Source organism: Pelodiscus sinensis, chromosome 19, assembly GCF_052426305.1.
Source record: "Pelodiscus sinensis isolate ZL-2025 chromosome 19, ASM5242630v1, whole genome shotgun sequence".
In the NCBI taxonomy this organism is placed as follows: Eukaryota; Metazoa; Chordata; order Testudines; family Trionychidae; genus Pelodiscus; species Pelodiscus sinensis.
The window spans coordinates 26,948,522-26,971,903 of record NC_143070.1 but is presented as its reverse complement, the minus strand read 5'-3'; the positions used below and the strand labels follow the sequence as shown (position 1 = coordinate 26,971,903).

The following is a 23,382-nucleotide window of genomic DNA, read 5'->3' as shown; positions in this document are numbered from 1 at the left end:
AACAGCAGCCTGCTCGCTACACACCCACATTCATGTGCATTCACTTTCTCCTCATGAGGAATGTTTTCACACAACATCTGTGTGAAACAGAAATAATCTCAGCAAAATGCTTGTCCCATTCAAACACACTCCACTAGGTTTAGAAATCTGTATATTAGAATATGCTCCATGTCCCTGTTTACAGAAACACGCCTCCTGATTAGCATGTGGAGCACCTGGCAGCCAATCAAAATCTCCTGCTGTTTCTTCCTGAAACTGCAGTTCCTGGGGCTCCTCTAAGTCAGTGGTAACAAATGGCCAGTCCGCAGACCAGCAAGGGGCCAAGAACCCCTGCCTGCCGGGCAGAGGTGGAAAATAACTAAGTAGAAATACTTGATCACACTGCTCAAGACCTTTTTTGGGTATTTGTACTTTACTCAAGCCATTTATTTTAGTCACACTTTGATTTTTATTCAAGTTATTTTATTTTTTTTAGACAATATTGTACTTTTTACTCCACTCCCATTTCCAGAGGCGCTGGGTTACTCATGACTCACTTCATTCTGATTTGCTAAAGCCCAGCTGCATGTGCAAGCACCAGTCATCCAAGAAACAGCCAATCCACAAGCACAAAGCCCCTGCCAAGGAAGAAGCCTTTTAATAGCTGCTCCAACACCTTGTCATTCAAACCCAGTATCCCTGCAGGCCCTGCCAGCCTGAGACCTGAATGACCAGGGCGGCTGCCCAGGGCTCCATGCTGGCGGGGAAGAGGTGAGCGGTGATATGAGCAGTCTCATGTGACCTTACCTAGGCCAGCAAGCTACATAGGAGGGAAAACTAGCAGCGGGGGTGAGGGGGGACAGAGGCACTTACTTGTGTCGGGTGAATCCTCTGCTCTTGTGGGAGCAGCAGCAGGCTGGGTGGGTGCCGGGGGCAGGGGCTCCCCATTCCCCCTGGGACAGAGGCCCCTGTGGAAGCCCTATAGGGGAAGGTGGGGCAGGCTGTGCTGGAAGAGGCTGGGGGTGGGTTACTGAGTGGGGTGGGGACTGAAGAAAAGGACCCAGAAGCCTGATGCTGAAACTCCCCCTCAGTCTGGAGTTTCACACCCTGACGGATCAGAATAAAGTGCCTCAAAGGAGCTACAGCCCCACAGCCCAGCCTAGGGATGGCTCAGCCAGTGGGTTAGAAGCATCGGGACACAGAGAGACTCAGGAGCTGCTCAGAGACAACCACTGGCGAGAAGCAGAACAATTCCCCGAGCAGTCGATTGGTTCTGGCTCATTTGCTGGGACTTAAGGAGAACAACAAAGTCCTGAATCAAGTATCAGAGGGGTAGCCGTGTTAGTCTGAATCTGCAAAAGCGACAAAGAGTCCTGTGGCACCTTATAGACTACCTGAAGTGTAGGAGCATAAGCTTTCGTGGGCAAAGACCCACTTCGTCAGATGCATCTGATGAAGTGGGTCTTTGCCCACGAAAGCTTATGCTCCTACACTTCAGTTAGTCTATAAGGTGCCACAGGACTCCTCATCGCTTTAACAAAGTCCTGAGTCTCCCACCTGTGACTGGCCCCTGCTCAGCCAATCAGAACTGGGACTAGAACTGGAAGGCTGTGTCTACACTGGTCGGTTATTGCGCAAGAAGGGCCACACTGCCCACTCGCTCTTGTGCAAGAAGTTTTATAGTAAAGTGTGGTAAGAAAGGGCTTCTTGCACAAGAGAGCGTCCACACTGCCATGGATGCTCTTGCACAGAAGCACAGCTCACACACACCAGCATGGATGTGTTCTTGCACAAGAACCCACCAGTGCAGATATAGCCCAAGGGACCTTCAGAGACAAAGTCCAGTCCCCTGCCTCACAGCAGGATTAAACACCATCCTGATCAATGTCTCGCCAAAGAAGGGAAGTTACCAGGAGTGGGGTTTGAACCCATGCAGACAAACATCTATTGGAGCTTAAGACAAACATCTATTGGATCTTAAGTCCAACGCCTTAACCACTCGGCCATCCTGGTGGTGTGGAAGAGAACAGACATGAGAAACTTTTCTCCCCAAACAGCCCAGGGACTCCCTCTCAGAGCATGTGCCCATCCCATCCCTGTACCATGGCTTCCCACCGCGAGGGCGAGAGCTGCCCCCTCCTCACAGCAAAGAAGGAAGCAGGGAAAAGGGAAGAAAAATGAGACAAAACCCAACGTCCCCAGGGATTCCGAGGAACAAAGGCCTGGTGGGGAAAATATGCCCCCTCCCTTCACCCAATGTTTTCCCTGCCTTGCATTTGGCCAGCCCCCAGGGATCAGGCCAGTGTTTCCAGCCTTTGTGTTTATACCATGGACAGACAAACCATTCACAAACCTTGCCAGACCAGTAACATTTTATTTACATATCACTGCGCATGCGCAGACTGCACTGAGCGCCGCACCGGGCTAAAATCTACTCACCACGGGCGGGCAGATTGCCCTAATTGCCGAGCCCTGCATATCTGCATACGCATTATGCAAATAAGTGTAAATATCTGCAAACGCTGATCTGCTCACTCCCCCAACCTCGCACGTGCTGGGAGCTGGGAGCAGTTTCCCTGGACCCAGGCTGGGATCGAAGCCACCTCTGCTGGGAGCAGCCCTGGGCCAGATCCGCCCCCTATAGCCCTGGGGGGCTGCTCTCTGGGGAAGGGGAGGGGTATCTCTTACCTGCCCCCGCAAGGGGCAGGGACTGGGCTGGGGGCACTACCCTGGGAGAGGTTCCTACATCGCACCGGCCCTGCGGGAGATTCCCCCTCCTGGAAGGTGGCACTGGGGGAGCTATGAGGCTCCAGGGCAAAGGCCTCCAGCCCCCCAGTCCCTGGGATTAGGAGGCCCTGGAACCAGGCCCCCTGGAGTAGCATTGTAGCCGGGGGGCTCTGACCCATAATGGGGCTGGCCCCAGAGCCCAGGGCCTAAGCTTGCCCAGGCTCACGCCAAGGGGCTTTCTGTGGTGCCGGGCGGGGGAGGGAGGCCAGGCCCAGGCCAGTGGGAGAAGGGGCAGCGCCTGCCAGGGCAGCAAGGGGAGCTGCAGGGAGCGAGACGCGGCGTTTCTGCCGGGATCACTCAAGGGTCCTTCTGCGGGTGAAGTGCCTGTGACACCCCTGTGCTGCTGGGTTCTCCTGCCCCTCCCCTGGGAGGCCGTCCCTTTCGGGGGGCTCTTGCCCTGGCACTCATGAGAGGGCCAACATAGGCAAAGCAGCCTGCCCCAGGCACCTTCCATAGCTCAGCTGGCAGAGCAGAGTCCTGTAGCGGGTGCTCGGCAAGTGTCCTTAGGTTGCTGATTCAACTCCAGCTGAAAGGAGAGATTCTTCTCCCTCCCCCTGGCTGCAGGCCCGGCCTTAGGACCAGGCGGCTGCCTTGGGTCTCTCCCTTTGGGGCCTGGGGCTACAATTGACAAAAAGGTTTTGGGTACCAGCTGCCAATCAAATGTCTTGGGCTGCGCAGGCCTTGAGTCATGGCAAGAGCTGGAGGGGAATGGGGAACGGCTGTACTTTGGAATGGGAAGGGGGTGTCTGGAACCATAAAGTAGAACAGTTTTAGGGCTGCTTTTAAGGAGGGCACCATGGCTTAGTTGGCTAAAGCGCCTGCCTTGTAAGCAGGAGATCCTGGGTTCAACTCCCAGTGGTGCCTTGTTGCCAGGTCAATGGGTCTTTTCTTCTCAACATGTATCTGGAGTTGGTTTTACCTTCAGCTGAGCTTGGTGGTGCCCTCACAGTGGGAGTAGGATAGGAGCAAAGAGCAGGAGGTGCCCTAGGGGTTTGGTTTAGTGAGGCTCATAGAGACTACAGCTACACTAAAAGTTTTCTCTGTAAAAAATATGTTAATGAGGGACTCAACTGCATGAGTCACAATCTCATTTGCATATTTTCAGCCAATGGGATTGCTGTGCAAAAACAAGCAGTGTGAACATTTTTTTTGCACAAATTTCCCTTTTTCCACAAGATTCTTATGCTCCCAAAAAAGAGGTATCCTGATCTTGCAGAAAAAGGGGGTTTTGCACAAACAGAAAACTTCCATGCTGCTTGTTTTTTGCACAACAACCCTAGCACAAAACCAGTTTGTCAGAAAATATGCAAATGAGATCATGACTCATGTAAATGAGACCCTCATTACCAGGGCTCTGCAAATAATGTAATCTACTTGTCTATGGATGTAAGTAATTACATCCCGGAAGAGCTGGAGCAGAGCGATCTGCACATGTGCAGAAAGATCTGCGTGTGCGCAGAGCACAGAACCATGTGAAACCACGTGGCTGGCGAGCAGAGCTCCCCGCTGCTTGGCAAGCCCTGCTCATTAGCACATCTTCTGCTGAGAAAACTCACAGTGTAGACACAACCGGAGACTCTGGTGCTGATCATGCAATAGAAGCACATTATGTTCAAACAGCTGCCATGTGAATGTACCTGAAAGTCACAAGGATCAATGATCTGTGTGAAAGGCAGGTGGCCAGTAATTAGAGCCCCAGGTATGTTGTGTGCACAAAGGAAGGTAGGAATGTGCACTGGGCAGTCTGATAATTGTGTTTAGTGAAAAGTAATAGGTGTAACGGCATTGCGCAAGAGGGTTTTTCTTGCGCAAGAAGAGGCAGTGTAGACGCTCCTTCTTGTGCAAGAGTCTCTTCTGAAAAAAATGGTGGCTCATTAGCTATGCAAATGAGGCTCAGTAATATTCCAAACTTAGCTTCATTTGCATATTACTCATGGAAGAAGCTGTGAGTGTAGACATAGCCCAGGTGTCCCTTCTGATGGGACTGGCAGGTTCTTCTCCCGGGTCTCAGAGTTTGGGTACCTTGTTGCCTTAGGAAGGGGTGTGACCAAAACACAGGCCTCACTGTGAGCAGGATTTGAACCTGCTCAGGGGAACCCTATTGGATTTCTAGTCCAACACCTTAACCACTCGGCCATCACAGCTCTGAGACTTAACAGCTCAGGGAAACTGGTAAATAATTCCAGTGTCCAGGCCTGACGTCACCTGACAGAATTCACACAGCAAACCATTTCAACCGTCATACAGAGGGGTCCTGGCCGCTCTGGTCTGAGGCTGCCTTGGAGGTGAGTTCTGCTTCCAGGGCTTCTCTCCTCCTTCTTGGTCTTCTCCCTTCCTTTCCCTTTTCCTCCTTCTTCCTCTTCTCGTTTCCCCTTTTCCTTCTTCTCCCTGGTCTCCTTCTTGGACCCCAGTTTATAGAGTGAAAATTGAGTCCTGCTTAATCAATTATTTTAGTTTAATGTTACTAACCAAAGCTAACATACTATTATGATTTACCTAACCAATCATACTGCACCACCTTTGTTGATTTCCCCCCAGCAACATTAATGATACAGCAGAGAGAAACAGTTACAATGCAGACAGCGATCACACAGACAAACAATAGGAAAGTGAGGATGATAATCATAGAATGCCAATTGCACAAACACTGGTAAGCAGTTTTTTGCCAGACAAAATGCTGTTAACTAAGTTTTCTCTTCCCATCCTGAGATCTGTTTCTTACTTGGTGACAGTGGGTGTCCTTAGGATCCAAGCCCCTTCTCACAGCCTAGTGTGACCCTACTGAAATGCTACTTAGATGGAATGTGAGCCCAGGCTTTACAGTTAATTGCTGCCTCTCTGCAGAATGGTAAAGGTTAGATTTGCTGAATAGCTGGAGGCCTTCCAAGGGATACATATCGTTACAAAGAACCTTTCCAAGCACAAGATACCAGAACCCACAAGCACAGTCAACACAACTGCAAAGGGACTCAAACCCTGTAGTCTTCCAACCCAAAGTTAGATGCTTTATCTTTTAGGCCACACAGTCTTGGCCTGTTTACAAATGGACTTTTTGAAGTGTGTAAGAAGGGAGCAGTCTAGCTAGGCCCCCCTCCCTTTGTTCTGCCAAAGCCGGTGGGGTGGGGTGGGGTGGGGTGGGGCTGGTTATGGGGCAGTCCTGTGCCTGTCTCAGGGCGTCCCAGGGAGGCTCCTTGCAGCCCAGGAGAAGAAGGGGGCTCTGGGTGGAAGGAAAACAAGCAAAGCTGGTCCCAGTGGGCATGAGCTGAGGCTCCAGTTCAGCGTAATTGAGTCACTGCTGGCTCATGTAGGTCCCATGTTGTAAAAGGCAGCACTCAGACTCTGAATCCTGTGATCTGAGTTCAAATCTCAGTGGGACTTGTTGGGGCTGGGTTGGTTGCTGCAAAACCCTCCTGCTTTATGAGCTTTGGGCTCCTTATCTACAAGCTCCCCAGAGAGAGAGTTTTGTGTCCAATGCCCCCTGGAGCTCAGTCTGATGCTATGGTCAACCTGGCTGAGATGGGCTGGGCCCTAAAACGTAACCTGCCTGGAGCTTGCTGCTTACCCTTGTGGTCTCTTTTGTGGTCCCCAGGAGCTGCCAGCCTCTGACTCTTGCCCCCCTCGCGCTAGCAGGTGCCCCCCCCTCTAAACAATCTTTTAAATTGGTCTTTCTGGTCCCTCTCAGGGTGTTTTTCTCCTCAGCAGCAGCGCACAAGAGAGAAGCTGTTGCCAGTGGCCCTGCAAGGCAAGATGAGCTTTGCCTGCCCCCCTCAGCCTGACTCGTTACTTGGCACCATTCCTGCCTCTCTTCACAGTGGCCGAAAGGGGCTGCGGCTGCTGCCGACAGGGAAGAAGCTGGGAGGCAAGGTGCTGGCAGCAAGAGATTCCGGCTGCCTCTTTGCCCTGGGTCTGCCGGCCGCCAGCCACCTTGACCAAACCTCAAAGCATCTGGACTAGCCAGCCCACGTCACAGAGAGTCACTAGTGGCCCTGTCAGAGAAGAGCCATTGGCAGCTGCAGAGACGTCCCTGCAGCTGCCTGAGGTGCCTTTCTTGAAAGGGCCACTGGTGAGCTGCACTTTTGTAGGCTGGCTAGCTCAGCTGGTTAGAGTGTGGTGCTAATAACGCCAAGGTCATGGGTTCAAGCCCCATGTTGGCCACAGGGGTGTTTGGTTTGGTAACTTCCCTTCCTTTAGCTGCCTGCTATGGACAGGGAAGCAGAAAAAAGCAAAAATGTGAGCTTTGCAGGAAGCAGGGCAGAGATCTGGTAGGGGGAGACTCCAGCCTGCACAGCCCCAGTGGCTAAAAGGGCCTTGGCCTGGCTTCCTGTCCCCAAAAGCAGGGCAACTGATGCCCAAATTCCTGCTGCTGCAGTGGCTACCTCAAGGCACCAGCTGGGGGGCAGGTTCTGGAGCCCAAGCCACATGGGGAGACTCAATATGACTGGGAGGCCTGGAGCGTGTGAGCCCTGCACAGAGGCTGCTGCTGGGGGCCTGCTTCAGTGGCCCAGCAGCTCAAGTTCACCTGAACCAGCTTCTCCCCCTGGAGCCACCCCCCAGCGCTGCTGAGGCCCCTGATATGAAGCAGTGGGACCATCAGAGGAAGGTGCCAGCCTCAGCCCTTCCTCCCAGCCTCCTCCCCCTCCCAGGGTCTTTCCCCAGCCCCTCCCCAGTTCTACATTCCCCACATAAAAACCAGAGAGTTTGTTCTTTCAAGGGAAAAGTCCTGATTGTGTTACCGCGGGGGAGTGGGAAAGGGGGTGTGTTGGGAGGGAGGCACAGAGGGCAAAAAATGAGGAGTAAAGTCAGTTGGAACGAAGGGGCTGGGTTTGAGCTACTGCAGAAAAAAGGACTCTGCCCCTGGAGCTGCCCTGTCCTCTCCAGAGCCCTTGGGCTGGCACCGGGGAGGCCTGAGCCCAGACAGTGCCCAGCCAAAGGGGGAGGGAAGGGCTGGGGGATGTTCTGAAAGGCTGCTGGCACCATTAGACCCTTTTTTTAGCAGTGAGGGAGAGGTGGGAAAGGGGCCCTGAGTTAACCTCTTGGGTCACAGCTGCTGTAACATGTGGCAAGAAAGTTGACTAAGGCCATGAAAGTTGACTATGGAGTTGTTTGGTAAAAGTTGCCAGGGGCTTCCCTGACTGGGAATTGAACCCAGGCCAGAGCAATGAAAGTGCTGGAGCCTAACCACTAGACCATCAGGGACACATAAAGCATGTCTCCTTGCTCACCTACACTAGCCTTTCACAGGCCATTTAATGTCCACTTCAGGATGCAGGGAGGGTCCATTCTCCCTTGCCCAGAGGGGACAAGAACAGCCAAATAGAACATCAAAGCAGCCAGACTGGGCCATGTCAGTTGTCCAACTAGCCCAGGATCCTTTCTCACAACACCAGCCAATTTCATTGTCCGGAGGGAATCCTCAGGACAGACAGTTATTAAGTGATCCCTCCATTCCCAGCTTCAGGTATACACCAGCTAGGGACACTTGCCCTGTCCATACTGGTTAAATGCCTTTGATTGACTTTCCTGCATTCAATTATCCAGTTCTTTTTTGGACCAAATACCTAGCCCTCCCACCCTCCCGCTCTGGAGTCTCTGCCTCTCATGGGCCTTCTCATCCTCAGGCTCCGCTTTGTCTCCAGACAGACCCTGCTCTGCTGCAGCCACCTCCCTCCGGCTGTCACTCCAAGAGCAAAATGAATCCCCTTCATTCTGACTTTGTACACCTGGGATTTTAGCACTCAGAGCTGCACCTGACACCAGCATTGGCTAGTGAGGGGTCTGAACAGCTTCTGCAGAGAGGGAGAGAGAGAGAGAGCCACTGTGGAGCATCCTTGCCAACTGTCTCAGAAAGCAGAGGAATGTAAATTCTTTGTCAGGTGGGACAGTGCCAGAGACAGAAATTCTCCCTTCTAAATGTCCCTTCTTCAACTTTTAGCTCCTGATTAAGCCCCTTTGAAGAAGCCAGATACACAGGAAGGGCTGATCACACCCCTCTGAAAATCAGTTTTCCATGGGTATCGGTAGCTGCCTCCAAGTCATGGGACTTGAAATCTCGTCTAGCTCCCAAAACCAGGGAAGTGTCTCCCACCGCTGCAGCCTCCTGAGGCTCTATGGCCCTGTCTATACAGCAGGGACAGCAACACTCACAGCCCCACAGGAGGGTCCCTGGCCTAGCAATGTGGCCCCCTGAGCAGCCTCTGATGTTCCCTGCTTCAGCCCCAGAACCAGCCCTGAGTGATGGGGGCAGGGAGAGCAGCTCACACATGCCAAGGGGCTGGCCAGGGGAAGGACATGAGCCTACAAGGCAGCAGTGACATCACAAGAAACTTTTGCAGCACCTCAGCTCATTGGCTGGGAGGCAGTGACCTCACAGAGGGACCATGGCAACAGCCAGGTGGGACAGGCTGCAGGGCTGGGGCATCTCAGAGACCCCCATGGCCTGGCTGCCTGGAATCTCCTTTGTGAGGTTTCCCCTTGAGGGCAGAAGGGATTGAGGGTCCCAGCTGGGAGTGTCTCTGTGGAGATTTCCCCTGTGGGGCAGGCAGGGTTGCAGGAGAGGCTGGCACTGAACCTCTGAGAGAGGCAAGAGGAAGGGCTGCAAACACCCAATGAGGATGGGATTTGAACCCATGTGTGCAGAGCACAATGGATTAGCAGTCCATCGCCTTAACCACTCGGCCACCTCATCTGAGCTGTTACAATTTGCTTCAAATCACCTGAAGTCAGCACTTCAGGGAACCTTTCTGCCACTTGCTGACTGGCCAAGGACACCCAGGGCCGGAAGGTTTTGGCTTTTCACAATGTTCCCTGGGCTGTTGTACAAAGCTCAGTGCTGGTAACAAACCCAAACACCCCCTGGCTACATCTACCCTGTTTTGTGCTGTTGCACAAGAGAAGTGCTTTTCTGTAAAAGCAGCCATGGCAGTGTGGACGCTCTCCTGCACAGGAAAGCTCTGACGGGCATTTTAGATATTTGGCTTTCTTGAGCAAGAAACCCCTGAGTGGGCTGCCCGGGACCCAAGGGGAAGGTCTGTGGGGAGTTTCCAAGGCAACAATAGCTACAAAGTTTCATAATCTACACTCACGTGACTGTGATTGATTCCTCCACTAGCAAGTGTCTCTGAAGGGATGAGAAATGCAGGGCCCAGGTGCAGGGAGCCGGGTCACATTCTCCTGCCTGAGTCTCAGTCCTGGCTGAAGCCTGGCTACAGAGAGAAGAGGCCAGTGCAAACAGCCCCATGGCAGCGAGGGAGTCAGTAGGTAGGTGGGTGGGTGGAGCAGGGAGCTGGGGGCAGAGTTCAGCTCTAACTCACTAGGGGTGCGTCCCATAGTTCAAAATAATCAATGCGCCTACAGGCAGTCCCCGGGTTACGTACAAGATAGGGACTGTAGGTTTGTTCTTAAGTTGAATCTGTATGTAAGTCGGAACTGGCGTCCAGATTCAGCTGCTGCTGATCAGTTTCAACAGTGGCTGAATCTGGACGCCAGTTCTGACTTACATACAGATTCAACTTAAGAACCCCAGGCATCCCCAAGTCAGCTGCTGCTGAAACTGATCAGCGGCTGATTCCAGGAAGCAGAGGGATCCCCTCAACACACACACACAGTCCCAGCCCCAAGCCTCCCCCATATCCCAGATCCTGTGCCCTGACTTCTCTACCTCCCACATCCTCACCCCTGCCCTGAGGCCCCCCCCCACTCTCACACACTCCCCAAATCCCTGCCTTGAGCCTCCCACACTCCACATTTTAATTTCTTACAGGTACTGTCCTATCACAACCCCTCCCCCAACTTCCTGCCTTGAGCCTTCCCCTCCCTCCTGCCCAGCCCAAGGGGTGGTGCCCAATTAAACAGGCCCTGTGAGAAATGTGTCACTTTCACCCCTGGGAGCAGCTCAGCCATGCAAAGGGGCTGCCTGGGGCAGGACATTAGCCCTGGAGGGCAGGGGTGGGTGTGGCAGTGACATCACAAGGGCCTTTCGCAGCCCCTCAGCTTATTGGCTAATGGAGGTTGGGAGGTGATGACCTCACAGAGAGTCCATGACAATGGCCAGGTGGGACAGGCTGCAGGGCAGGGGCCATCTCAGAGCCCCCCCCCCCCCCCATGGCTTTGCTGCAGGGAGTCTCCTTGAGATCTGCCCTTGAGGCCTTTTTGGAGCCTTCTCCTTTCCCACGACTAACTGACCTGGAAGGCCGACATCTCGGTGGAGAAGGGAAGAGCTTCCAAGAAGACCATTGTGCATCTAGCAGGGGAATTAGCTCAAGTGGTAGAGTGCTTGCTTTGCATGTGAGAGGTAGTAGGATCGATACCCACATTCTCCAATGCAGGGAGAAATTTCCAATTTTTCTTTTTACCAGCAGAGCCAGCCGGGGGCTAAGTGGCTCCAGTAGCCCCCCCTCCCCGGCCCGGTCCCCACTTCCTACTTGCTCTCCCCAAAAGCCAGCCACATTGGGGCAGAGAGCTGCTGGACACCAGCCCTCCTGGGCCAGACAGTGGCAGAAGCACTGGAGACAGGTTGCAGGTGGGGCAGAATTAGCTGCATTGGAAAAGTGCTGCCTTTGCTCATGAGAGGTAGCAGGATTCACTCCCATCTTCTCCCACCGGCTCTCTGGTGCTGAGGGGCCGGCCCCTTTCCTGCCGCCCCAACTCTTATTCCCACAATGCGCTTTGTGCAGGGGCCGCTGGTCTTTCTGCCAACGTGCATGGCTGGGAGCCAGGACTCAGGACCCTTCCTAAAATATACAAATCCCCGCCACCCATGACCCTCTGTTCCACTCACAAGGTCTGGCTGCTGCCCACATGGAGCTCAGGGGCCAGGTGGGTGACTTGCCTTGCAGCTGTGACAGCATCAGACCCCTGCCACACGCCTGCTCAGTGTGGAGACCAAGCCCAAGGGTGGCACCTGGGATGTGAGTTACACAAAAGCCGCTTGTCTCTTGTTCCTTATCCAGTTCCCAACATTGGCTGCAGATGCCAATTTCTGTGGGGGTGTAGCTCAGTGGCAGAGTGTTTGACTGCAGATCAAGTGGTCCTTGGTTCAAATCCAAGTGCCCCCTTAGAAAGTTTCCTTCTAGTTGAAATATTTTCCTTTCCAGTTCCATCACACTCTGGCTTTACATTGCTTGAGGTTCTTGACATTACTAAGAACCCATAATGCAGAGCTACTCAACTTTGGAAGCCCTGGTGGCCACAATGAATGGCATTTCACCAGGATGGACAGGGCAGGTGTCCCTAGTTAGTGTATTCCAGGAGCTGGGAATGGGTGACGGGAGGGATCATTTAATAACTGTCTGTCCTGAGGATTCCCTCGGGACAATGGAATTGGCTGCTGTTGTGAGACAGGATCCTGGGCTAGTTGGGCAACTGGCATGGCCCAGTCTGGCTGCTTTGATGTTCTGTTTGGTTTCTGTTCTTGTCCCCTTTGGGCAAGGGAGAATGGACCCTCATCACCCTCATCCTGCGCAAGGCTAATGTAGGTGAGCAAAGAGGCATGTGTCAGGTGTCTCTGGTGGTCTAGTGGCTAGGATACAAAACTCTTGCTGGTCTGGTCTGATTCCCACTCAGGGAAACCAGCCTGATGTTTCACATGGCCACTGTCTAGTCATTTTTCTCACCTCAGTGTCTCATTGTCACATGTAACAGCAGCTGTGACCCAAGAGGTGACTTCAGGCTTCTTCCCACCACTCCCTCACTGCTAAGGCAACACTTGCCATTTTCACATGGGGCAGAGCTGGGTGACTCAAACTGCCCCTTCTCTCTCCTGCATGGGCAGCGCTACAGGAAGAGGAAAAGGGGCTGACACTCTGCTCCATGCTTCCTTTCCTCTGTTTCACATCTCAGGCCTTTTTTCTCTTTCCTTATTCATAGCAGGTAGGTACACAAAGACGAGGTACCAAACCAAACAGCCTTGGCACTAGCATGGGGCTTGAACCCATAACCTTGGCATTGCTAGTATCAAGCATTAAACTCCAAAGCCAGCAGCCCCACAAGAGATCTCTTGGAAAAGACACCAGAGAAAGCTACAGGGACGTCTCTGCAGCTGCCAAGGGCTTTTCTCTGATGGGGTCACTAGTGACTCACTGTGATGTGGGCTGGCTAGTCCAGCTGGTCTGAGGCTTGATCAAGCTCATCTTGCCCTACAGGGCCACTGACAACAGCTGCTCTCTTGTGTGCTGCTGTGGGGAAAAGCTTCCCTGACAGCTGCTGAACTAGCTTGGTGGGGGACAGTGTTAAACTGAAGATTTAAAGGTGTCTGGTTCATTTCCTGGCTCTGGCAGGAGACCTTTGTTTCTGGGGCTGAGCTGTTGGTTGGGTCCTCTGTAGAGAGCCTGTCTGTCCCCCCTAAAAGGGCCTTGCCTGCTCTGCCTCATCCAGGGGAGGGGAAAAGAACTCTCCTTAGAAGTAGAGTCAAACCAGCCACCTAGGGGCAGCTGCTCCAGTCCTCTGCGCTATAAGCTGAGATATGGAGGGGCCTTTTGGGGCTGCTTCTCTGTCCAGGTGTCTCTGTCCACAAGGGCAGGAACAGAATCCTGGAATCACCTTCTGCCCAGACTCACCCCCTTGGGAACGGCTGGTTGCGGAGGTGAGGACAGAGGGTCTGTGCCTGCCTGCCAGTAGCTCCTGGGGTGGGGGGCAGGGCTTTGTGTGTTGGTATCACACGTGACATCACGAATGCCCCGATGCACATGACTTGACACCCCCTCCTGGAGCAGCAGCAGGCTGGGAGGGCGGCGCGCTGGGATGGAACAGGCTGTCAAGCTTCTTTGGCTCCTGCCATCTGCTGCTACATGGCACCACATTTTGGAAAACCCTGTTCTCTGGACACGTCCCTTCTGCCTCGTAGAAAGAGCGTCCTCTTCAGTCTGGACGTGGCACTGAAAGAAGTAGAAGGGGTTTGACAGGGGATGGAGAGTGTGGGGAGAGTGACTCAGGGGTTTGTTGCTCTGGTTAGAGGTGTGGCCAAAACACAGGCCTTGCTGTGAGCAGGATTTGAACCTTTGCAGGGTTATCCTATTGAATTGCAAGTGCAACACCTTAACCCCTTGGCCATCACAGCTGTGAGCTCAGCAGTGTGTGGGCACCAGCAAACAAAAGGTCTGAGGGCCACATAGTCGTTCCCTTCGGTGGGGCCCTGCTAGTCTGTAGCTGTAAAAGCTTAAAAACCAACAAATGGTCCTAGAATGAGAGAATCCTGCCTTGTGTCCATGTTTGCTGTCCCAGAGAGCGGCCCCATGGCTAAGCTGGCCCAGGCACCTCCCAAGTACGGGGGAGGTGAGGGAGGCAGCCCCCAGTGGTGCCTGGCCAATGTGTCTGCTCTTCCCACCATCCCCCCTTATGTAGCTGGAGGCAGCTTCCTTCAGTTGAGCTTGGCCATGTCCTCACAGCAGGAAGCCAAAGGCAGCAAGAGCAGACTTCTGACCCCTAGTCAGGTGCTCTCTGGTCTTAGTTGGACTCACTAAATCGAACTCCTGAAGGTTGACCGCAGCCCTTCCTCCCCAGCTGGGTGTGGTTCTTGTTCTTCTGCACAGCCCAGCCCTTAGAGACCAAGGACATGCCAACGGGCATCTACATCACACCCTTGTTGAATTGCTGGAAACACAAACCAGACACACAGCGGGTTTGAGCTGGTTCCAGCTGAGGAACAGGTTTGCCTGGTTTATGTGTATTGGTGCCAGAAAACATTAAGGGTTTGTATTCATTTAAAGAGTCCACATACAACAGAAATCCAGGGTGCAATAGAACTGGAGAGGTAAATGTTTCTATTAAAGGAAGATTTCCTAAGGGGGCACTTGAGGTTGAACCAAGAACCACTTGATCTACAGTCGAACACTCCGCCACTGAGGGTACGTCTAGACTACATGCCTTTGTCGCCAGAGGCATGTAGATTAGGCTACCCGACAGAGTAAAATGAAGCGGCGATTTAAATAATCGTCGCTTCATTTAAATTTACATGGCTGCCGCGTTGAGCCGACAAACAGCTGATCAGCTGTTTGTCGGCTCAGCGCGATAGTCTGGACGCTCCCCTGCCGACATCAAAGGGAGTTGTCGACAACCCAGGTATGCCTCAGACTGATGAGAGTTGTGGTCAGGTGCCTGATGCTCTTCCAGCTGTTGGTCAGGTCACCTGCTCAGCCTGTGCTAGAGGCAGCCAGACAGTGTGAGTGGGTCAGAGGAGGGACAGGGGGGAAGAGGGGAAGAGGACACATACCTCTCACTGGGGAACAGGGCGCATGGATCCCACTCGTTCCTGCAGAAAATGAAACAGGCTGAGCATTTTGCAGAGAACAGGCCAGAGCCCTTCTCCTGTCCCTGGAGAGATGGAAATGGGTCGGTTCCTTGTGGGGAAAGAAGTGGGTGTGTCGGGAGTGGGGTTCGAGTTCAAACCTCTCCACAGACCAGAACCCCACATTAGGGGCAAGAAAGAGCCTTGAGTCAGGCAGTGGAGAACACTTGGCTCCTGTTACCCTGAGATGGGATATTAGGAAACTTTTTGCATGCAGCCTGGCTAGCTCAGTTGGTAGAGCATGAGACTCTTAATCTCAGGGTCATGGGTTCAAGCCCCATGCTGGGTGGTGCCCTTCCTTAACTCTCATTCTCAGCCTGTGAGCAATTGGCTCTCAGTTTTCACCAGGGTTTTAGAAAGAAAAAGTCTAGTCCTGGGGTCCAGCTTTAGTAGAACCAGAGAGAGAACCAACTGCAATTTCCATCTTCTGAGGAGAAGGGAAGAGGATTTTCTTCTCCTCAGTTCTAGCCAAATCAGCCCAGGGGGGAGAAAAAATAACCCTCCACCCACTGATTGTCCCCCATCAGCTTCTGTAGCTTCACCTCCTGCCACAGCAGCTCCAGCTTTGAGCTACAAATCTCAAGGGGCTGGTGAGAAAATTAGGCGCTTCCCTGAGAACAAGAGGTGGAGTGTTCACAAGGAGCATCCCCCTCCCCTGCAGAGCAGGGTGTTAGAAAGAGCCAGGAACAGAACAGTCAGACAAGTTCCAGCCCTTGAAATGTGTTTCTGTGGTGTAGTGGTTATCATGTTTGCCTAACATGCAAAAGGTCCCTGGTTCAAAACCAGGCAGAAACACAGGGTCTTCTCTTATTGTGGTGCCCAGGTAACTGCAGCTGCTGCTGACCAGCCTGTTGATGAGCCCAACGCTCATGTGACGGGGGGGGGGGGGGTAACCTCAGCTGATAGTGTCCCTGGGTGCCAACCTGGGGAAGCCAGATAAGTTAGGCCAGGCAGCTGCTTGTGCCTTGGCCTCCCCTGCCCTGGGAGTCTGGTGCATTGGGCTGGCTCTGCCTGCTGCCTCCCTTGTGTGACTTGCCCAGTGTAACAGGCCAAATGTCGGAAAAGCCTCTTCCCCCCCGCCCCCCCCAAAAACAGCAGAAGAAAAAGCTGCACAAATTGGGTTTTGAAATGTGCGTAGCTTTTCCCAGAAGAGCAGTGTAGGGCAGACATAGCCTGAGTGTTGCTCAGCACTGGTAGGAGACAGGGAGGGATAAAACGATCTAATGGCCCCTGAAGCCTTTCAGAACAACTCCCAGCCCCAACCGCAAGAGCCAGCCCTTCCCTCCATCCTCACTGGGGTCAGCTGGGAACTGTCTGGACTCAAGCCCACCCCAGTTTCACCCTAAGGATTGCCTGTTCTGTAAAAGCTGCGCCCTGGAAATGAGAAAGCAGCTAAAGTGACACTCGTGGGACTTGAACCCACAAACTTTGAATGTCTAGCTGGGCTCACATGAATCACTGCAGCTTAAAATAGTGATAGAAAAGTAGCCATGTTAGTCTAGGGTAGCTGAAAGAAAATACAGAAAAAAACCAGTTTCTTGCATTTCAACCAGAAAGGACATTATCTCAATGACTTAATTACCTGCATCCTGCTTCAAAAGCCTTTTAAAACTGCACTTTCAAGGGAATCCTCTGAACTGTTATTCATGCTAAAATTCGACACTTTACCGCGGGGTCCTAACAAAGACTCTAGTTATCTTACCCATTACAAAGATAGCTTCCCCAATTATCACCTCTAATATCATTAGCTCACAGACATTTACCTCCCCCCCCCCCGCATCCCCGTTCTGTTCTGAAACGTGATTTGTCCTTTTCATATGTGTTCGGTTTTTTTAATTGTATCCGTTGATATATATGGTTGTGACAATTTTCTTCCACTATTTGATCTGAGGAAGTGGGTCTGGCCCACGAAAGCTCATCATTTAATAAACCATCTTGTTAGTCTTTAAAGTGCTACATAGTCCTGTATTTTGTTGAAGCTTAAAAGTCCAACATGCTTTCCATTGCACCACAGAGCCTGATATCTCCACTCTCTGCTTTGCAGCATGGCAATTGCTGGTGGCAAAGAAAGGGGAGCCAGGTCTGTCTCTTTGGGGAGAGCAGGTAGGAAGAGGGAGGGGGCCACTGAGCCCCTGACAGTGAAAACAAGGGATAAGAGCTGAGCTGCAGTTGGAGAATGTGGGCATTGATCCCACTGCCTCTCGCATGCTAAGCAAGCGCTCTACCACATGAGCTAATTCCCCTAATGCCTGTTCTGTAAAAGCTGCACCCTGGAAATGAGAAAGCAGCTAAAGTGACACTCGTGGGACTTGAACCCACAAGCTTTGAAAGTCTAGCTGGGCTCACATGAATCACTGCAGCTTAAAATAGTGATAGAAAAGTAGCCATGTTAGTCTAGGGTAGCTGAAAGAAAATACAGAAAAAAACCAGTTTCTTGCCATTTCAACCAGAAAGGACATTATCTCAATGACTTAATTACCTGCATCCTACTTCAAAAGCCTTTTAAAACTGCACTTTCAAGGGAATCCTCTGAACTGTTATTCATGCTAAAATTCGACACTTTATGGCGGGGTCCTAACAAAGACTCTAGTTATCTTACCCATTACAAAGATAGCTTCCCTTATTATCACCTCTAATATCATTAGCTCACAGACATTTACCTTCCCCTCCGCATGCCCGTTCTGTTCTAAAATTTGACTTGTCCTTTTCATATGTGTTCAGTTTTTTTAATTGTATCCTTTGATATATATGGTGGTGACAATCTGAGGAAGTGGGTCTGGCCCATGAAAGCTCATCATCTAATAAACCATCTTGTTAGTCTTTAAAGTGCTACATAGTCCTGTATTTTGTTGCAGCTTAAAAGTCCAACATGCTTTCCATTGCACCACAGAGCCTGATATCTCCACTCTCTGCTTTGCAGCTTGGCAATTGCTGGTGGCAAAGAAGGGGGAGCCAGGTCTGTCTCTTTGGGGAGAGCAGGTAGGAAGAGGGAGGGGGCCACTGAGCCCCTGACAGTGAAAATAAGGGATAAGATCAGAGCTGCAGTTGGAGAATGTGGGCATCGATCCCACTGCCTCTCACATGCTAAGCAAGTGCTCTACCACTTGAGCTAATTCCCTTGCTGCATTTATAGAGGCCTTCTTGGAGGCTCTTCCCTTCTCCACAGCGACGTCTGTCATCTAGGTCAGTTAGTCGTGGGAAAGGAGAAGGCTCCGAAAAGGCCTCAAGGGCAACTCTCAAGGAGACTCCCTGCAGCAAAGCCATGGGGGGAGGGGGGGCTCTGAGATGGCCCCTGCCCTGCAGCCTGTCCCACATGGCCATTGTCATGGACTCTCTGTGAGGTCATCACTTCCCAACCTCCGTTAGCCAATAAGCTGAGGGGCTGCAAAAGGCCCTTGTGATGTCACTGCCACACCCACCCCTGCCCTCCAGGGCTAATGTCCTGCCCCAGGCAGCCCCTTTGCATGGCTGAGCTGCTCCCAGGGGTGAAAGTGACACATTTCTTACAGGGAGTCCTGGGGGATGAAGTAGCTGGAGGGAACCAGGAGCGCAGAGGCCAGCCTGAGAGCTGAGAGTCAGAGGTGCCCACTGCACTGTCACACCACAGGTCCCATGGTGTAAGGGGCAGCACTCAGGACTCTGAATCCTGCAAACTGCAATTTCCATCTTCTGAGGAGAAGGGAAGAGGATTTTCTTCCCCTCAGTTCTAGCCACATCAGCCGGGGGGGAGGGGAAATAACCCTCCGCCCGCTGATTGTCCCCTGCACCTTCTGGCGCAAGAGCCTCTTCCACAACAATGGTGGCTCATTAGATATGCAAATGAGGCTCACCCTCTCCGTTGGCCACTTGCCACTGCTCCTACCGGCCGCCCGCCAGCCACCCCATCCATGCTGCTGTGGGTGCCAGTGTCTCACCACACTGTGAAATCAGACCAGAGACGGACACTGTCAGTAAACACTCATATCGGAAACGCTCCTCTGGATGCTGGGCCCACCAGAGCCGTGTGCCGCTGCCATCTGCCTGCTCCGTGGACATCTTCCCATTGCAGAGCGCGCCGAGCCAGACTGTGACTAGACAGCCCCTCTCTGGGCACCCAGGGGCTACATCTACACTGCAGGCTTCTTGCTCAAGAATGGCCGTTCTTGTGCATAAACTTGAGGAACATCTACACTGCACGCGCGTTCTTGCGCAAGTAAATTTACAGCAAAATGAAGGAAAAGGGCTTCTTGGGCAAGAGTTATTCCTCTCCCCTCTTGCACAAAAAGGTAGTATGAATGGGCAACAGGGTTTTTTTGTGCAAGAAATCCCTCTGGCTAAAATGGCCATCAGAGCTTTCCAGCACAAGAGAGCGTGCACACTGCCATAGACATTCTTGCCCAAAAGCACATGGCAGTGTGGACATGCTCTTGCACAAGACATTTTGCGCAAGAACTCTTGCACAAAACAGTTCTTGTGTAAGAAGCCTGCAGCGTAGATGTAGCCAGGGGGTGTTTGGGTTTGTTACGAGCACTGAGCTTTGCACAACAGCCCAGGGAACATTGTGAAAAGCCAAAACCTTCCTACCCTGGGTGTCCCTGGCCAGCCAGCGAGTGGCACAAAGGTTCCTGGCAGTGATGGCTTTGGGTAATTGGTAACAAAGCACTACAGCTCAGATGAGGTGGCCGAGTGGTTAAGGCGATGGACTGCTAATCCATTGTGCTCTGCACACATGGGTTCAAATCCCCTCCTCATTGGATGTTTGCAGCCCTTCCTCTTGCTTCTCTCAGATCTCTCTTCAGTTCAGTGCCAGCCCCTCCCACTGCAGCCTGGGGAAAGGGGAAATCTCCACAGAGACACTCCCAGCTGGGACCCTCAATCCCTTCTGCCCTCAAGGGGAAACCTCCCAAAGGAGATTCCAGGCAGCCAGGCCATGGGGGTCTCTGAGATGCCCCAGCCCTGCAGCCTGTCCCACCTGGCCGTTGCCATGGACCCTCTGTGAGGTCACTGCCTCCCAACCAATGAGCTGAGGTGCTGCAAAAGTTCCTTGTGATGTCACTGCTGCCTTGCAGGCTCATGTCCTGCCCCTGGCCAGCCCCTTGGCATGTGTGAGCTGCTCCCCCTCATCCCCGTCACTCAGGGCTGGTTCTGGGGGACGCAGGGCATGCAGGGAACATCAGAGGCTGCTCAGGGGGCCACATGCCCCCAAGGTCACCTTTTAAATGTCAGGGCAAGCCAGGATCTATCCCGTCCCTTCCCCAAGACCCCACCCCTTTGCTGAGCCCCTGCCCTCCCCAAACCTTTCCATGGACTCTTGGTTACTAATGGACACTCGCCACTAATGACATAATCACACCTCAGCCATTTTGCTAGGGCTGCAGCTGGGGAGAAAAGTTTAATTTAAATCATTAAATAGATTAAGCATTTGAACTGTCTCATGTTAGCTGATCAAACTTCATTTTAAAGAAAGGGAAAACATTACAGCCAGCACACAAGGTTTCAATGTTGCTTTATTTATGGCAGGGGCGGGGAACCTTTTCTGGGTCGGGGGGCCACTGACCCACAGAAAAATCAGGGACCACAAAAGTGAGACACAAAGAAACTCCTCCTAAGGCCCCCAGCCCTCTCTGATGTGGCCCCCAACTAAGACACCTCCCTCCTCTGGCGTTCCAGCCCCATGGCGTGAGGGGAAGGGACAGGCAGGACTGTGGTTCACATTTACTTTTCTGGGGCTACAGAACTAGTGGATTTTGTGAACCTGCTTAGTCTATTGGTTTCTACTCGAAAACCTGAACCACTCAGCCACCTCAGCTCTGATCTTAGCAGTGTCAGAGGGCCGGGGAAACTGGTAAATAATCCCAGTGCCCAGGCCTGACGGCACCTGCCCCACAGAATTCACACAGCAAACCTGCCTCCCAGAGCACAGGGGGAGTTGGGGGCTCATTGCTGGGCCGTGGGGTGAAGCATTAAACCAGCCCCCTCCTGTGGGGCTGTGAGTGTTGCTGTCCCTGCTGTACAGACAGGGCCATGGAGACAGGGAGAGATTCACTGAACAGGCCAAGGTCGCCTAGCGAGTTAGAGCCAAGATCTGCCCCCAGCTCCCTGCCCCACCCACTCCCTCACTGCCATGCTGACTCCCTCACTGCCATGGGGCTATTTGCATTGGCCTCTTCTCTCTGGAACCAGGTTTAAGCCACAGCTGAGGCTCTGGGCAGGGGGCTGGGTATGGGGGGTCTGAGTGTGGGAGGGGGAGCGTGTGTTCCTCTGGCTCAGCTTTTCCCTTTATTCTAGCCCAGCAATTACCCTGCTGCAAAGCAGAGTGAAGAAATGAGGGTTGCTGTGAGCTGCGGTGCAATAGTCAGGGTCTTGGACTTTGAAACTGTAGCCGTTAGTGTGAGCTAGACTACTCATTCCAACATTGTGGGTTCAAATCCCACTGGAGTCACTTTAGCTGCTCTCTGATTTCCAGAGCAGCTTTTACAGAACAGGCTGGACCTGCCCCTGTTGCATGATGAGAGTGTCAGGAAGCTTGTGATCCCAAGACCTCTGTGTGAGACTCCCCTGGGGGGGGCTCACAGGAGAGAGCCCCTGGCTACCACACACAGGCCACGGAGACCTGCTCCATGGTCAGCTGGGTGCGAGAGACGTGCCTGAGACTCTTGGTGGGTGTGTGGGCCCTGCCGTGCCCTTCCTTGAAAAAGACGGGGCAAACACAGGGCTAGTTGACAGGGGCTGTGACACTCGAGCAGCGGGGCTGTCCAGCCTTTCAGTTGGATTCAGATGGATTCAGACCAGGCTGGTCGGAGCCTCTTGCACTCACCAAGGGGGATTCTGCACTTGCTGCCTTGGGAGCCAGGGTCACATTGCAGAGCTCCCCCAGGGCGGGGTTTGGATTGGAGTCCCTGGGACAGGGGAGGGGGGTTTGGTCCCTTCCTGAGGGCACAGAATTAACAAGAGAGAATTCCTTCCCCCGCAGCAATCTGAGTTGGCTAAAGAGTTGGTAACAGAATATTTTCCCAAGTTTAAATACAGGAAAGAAAAGCCTCCGTGGTGTAGCCATCACTGTGTTTGTTTAACATACAGCAGCTCCTTAATTCAAAGCCCTATAGAAACACAGGCTCTTGAGGTGTCCTCTCTGATGGGACAGGCATGTTCTACTCTGAGCTGGGGGTCTCAGGGCTTGGGTCCTTTGTTGCCCTACTCAGGCTTGTGCAGAGGTGTCTTGGAAGCTCTAGTTGAAGGCTCTTTCACAGGCGAGTTCTTCTTGCTGGTCTCCTTCTTGGACCCCAGTTTATATAGTGAAAATTGAGTCCTGCTTAGCAATATCTTAACCAATTATTTTAGTATAATTTTGCTAACCAGTCATAAGATACTATTGTGATTTACCTAACCAATCATACTCCACCACCTTAGTTGATTTACATCTAGCAAAATTAATTTTACAGAAGACAGAAACAGATCCAAACCAGAAAGCGACCACACAGACAAACAATGGGAAAGGGAGTACAAGAATCATAGAATGCCCATTGCACAACCACAACTATTGATAAGCAGTTTCTTGCCAAACAAAACGGTGTTTAACTAAGTTTTCTCTACCCATCTTGAGGTCTGTTTCTTACCTGGTACCAGTGGGTGCCATTAGGACAGGATCCCCTTCTCACAGCCTTGTGTGACACTATTTCAGTGTCATTTAGCTGGAATATGAGTATGTGACTCCAGGCTTTACAGCTAATTGCTGCTGCTCTTGAGTCTGGCTGCAGAAGAAGGCTTTAGTTTAGACCTACTGAATAGCGACAGGCCTTCCAATAGGGTTACAGAGAAACCATATTGTTACAGATGACCTTTCCAGGCCAAAGATAGAAGGAAACCCTCAGGGGTGTTTCTAGACTAAGGTTCATTCAATTGGTTTGTTTTTTTGTAGACCTGACCCTTCCGCACCCCTAGAGACTCTAGAACAAAGAACACACATGAGAAGAACCCAACTTTCTTCCTTTTGCTGTGACATGGATGGCTCTAGCTCAGGTTTCACTCAGGGGGTCTGTCTGCATGTGAAGTACCTGTGACAGCCCCTGTGCTCCTCTGCCCCTCATCAGCAATGCCATCTACTTGGGGGAGCAGTTGCCCTAAGACTTGCAGTAGGAATAACCTGGACAAACCAGCATTTATCAAGCACCCTTCGATAGCTCAGCTGGCAGAGCGGAAAACTGTAGTGTGTGCTTGGCAAGTGATCCTTAGGTTGCTGGTTCAACTCTAGCTCGAAGGAGTGATTCTTTTCCCTCCAGCCTGGCCTTAGCAGATGACAACCAAGGTGGTTGCCTTGGGTCCATGTCTTCAGAACCCTGCACTGCAATTGACAAAAC

General features: G+C 52.3%; 9 non-coding genes across 9 annotated transcripts; 6 read left to right on the top strand and 3 right to left on the bottom strand.

Moving 5' to 3' along the window:
- Positions 1-1,886: 1,886 nt before the first annotated feature.
- TRNAL-UAA (transfer RNA leucine (anticodon UAA)) lies at positions 1,887-1,992 on the bottom strand. The gene is made up of 2 exons: positions 1,956-1,992; positions 1,887-1,932 (listed from the first exon to the last, which is right to left on the bottom strand). It is a non-coding gene; the product is annotated as a tRNA-Leu (tRNA).
- A 1,564-nt stretch (positions 1,993-3,556) lies between these two features.
- TRNAT-UGU (transfer RNA threonine (anticodon UGU)) lies at positions 3,557-3,630 on the top strand. The gene has a single exon. It is a non-coding gene; the product is annotated as a tRNA-Thr (tRNA).
- Positions 3,631-4,828: 1,198 nt separating this feature from the next.
- On the bottom strand, positions 4,829-4,910 carry TRNAS-AGA (transfer RNA serine (anticodon AGA)). The gene has a single exon. It is a non-coding gene; the product is annotated as a tRNA-Ser (tRNA).
- Positions 4,911-6,847: 1,937 nt separating this feature from the next.
- Positions 6,848-6,921, top strand: TRNAI-AAU (transfer RNA isoleucine (anticodon AAU)). Its single transcript has one exon. It is a non-coding gene; the product is annotated as a tRNA-Ile (tRNA).
- Positions 6,922-9,369: 2,448 nt separating this feature from the next.
- On the bottom strand, positions 9,370-9,451 carry TRNAS-GCU (transfer RNA serine (anticodon GCU)). The gene has a single exon. It is a non-coding gene; the product is annotated as a tRNA-Ser (tRNA).
- Positions 9,452-11,747: 2,296 nt separating this feature from the next.
- TRNAC-GCA (transfer RNA cysteine (anticodon GCA)) lies at positions 11,748-11,819 on the top strand. Its single transcript has one exon. It is a non-coding gene; the product is annotated as a tRNA-Cys (tRNA).
- Positions 11,820-15,262: 3,443 nt separating this feature from the next.
- Positions 15,263-15,335, top strand: TRNAK-CUU (transfer RNA lysine (anticodon CUU)). The gene has a single exon. It is a non-coding gene; the product is annotated as a tRNA-Lys (tRNA).
- Positions 15,336-15,768: 433 nt separating this feature from the next.
- On the top strand, positions 15,769-15,841 carry TRNAV-AAC (transfer RNA valine (anticodon AAC)). Its single transcript has one exon. It is a non-coding gene; the product is annotated as a tRNA-Val (tRNA).
- A 3,856-nt stretch (positions 15,842-19,697) lies between these two features.
- On the top strand, positions 19,698-19,779 carry TRNAS-GCU (transfer RNA serine (anticodon GCU)). Its single transcript has one exon. It is a non-coding gene; the product is annotated as a tRNA-Ser (tRNA).
- Positions 19,780-23,382: the final 3,603 nt, after the last annotated feature.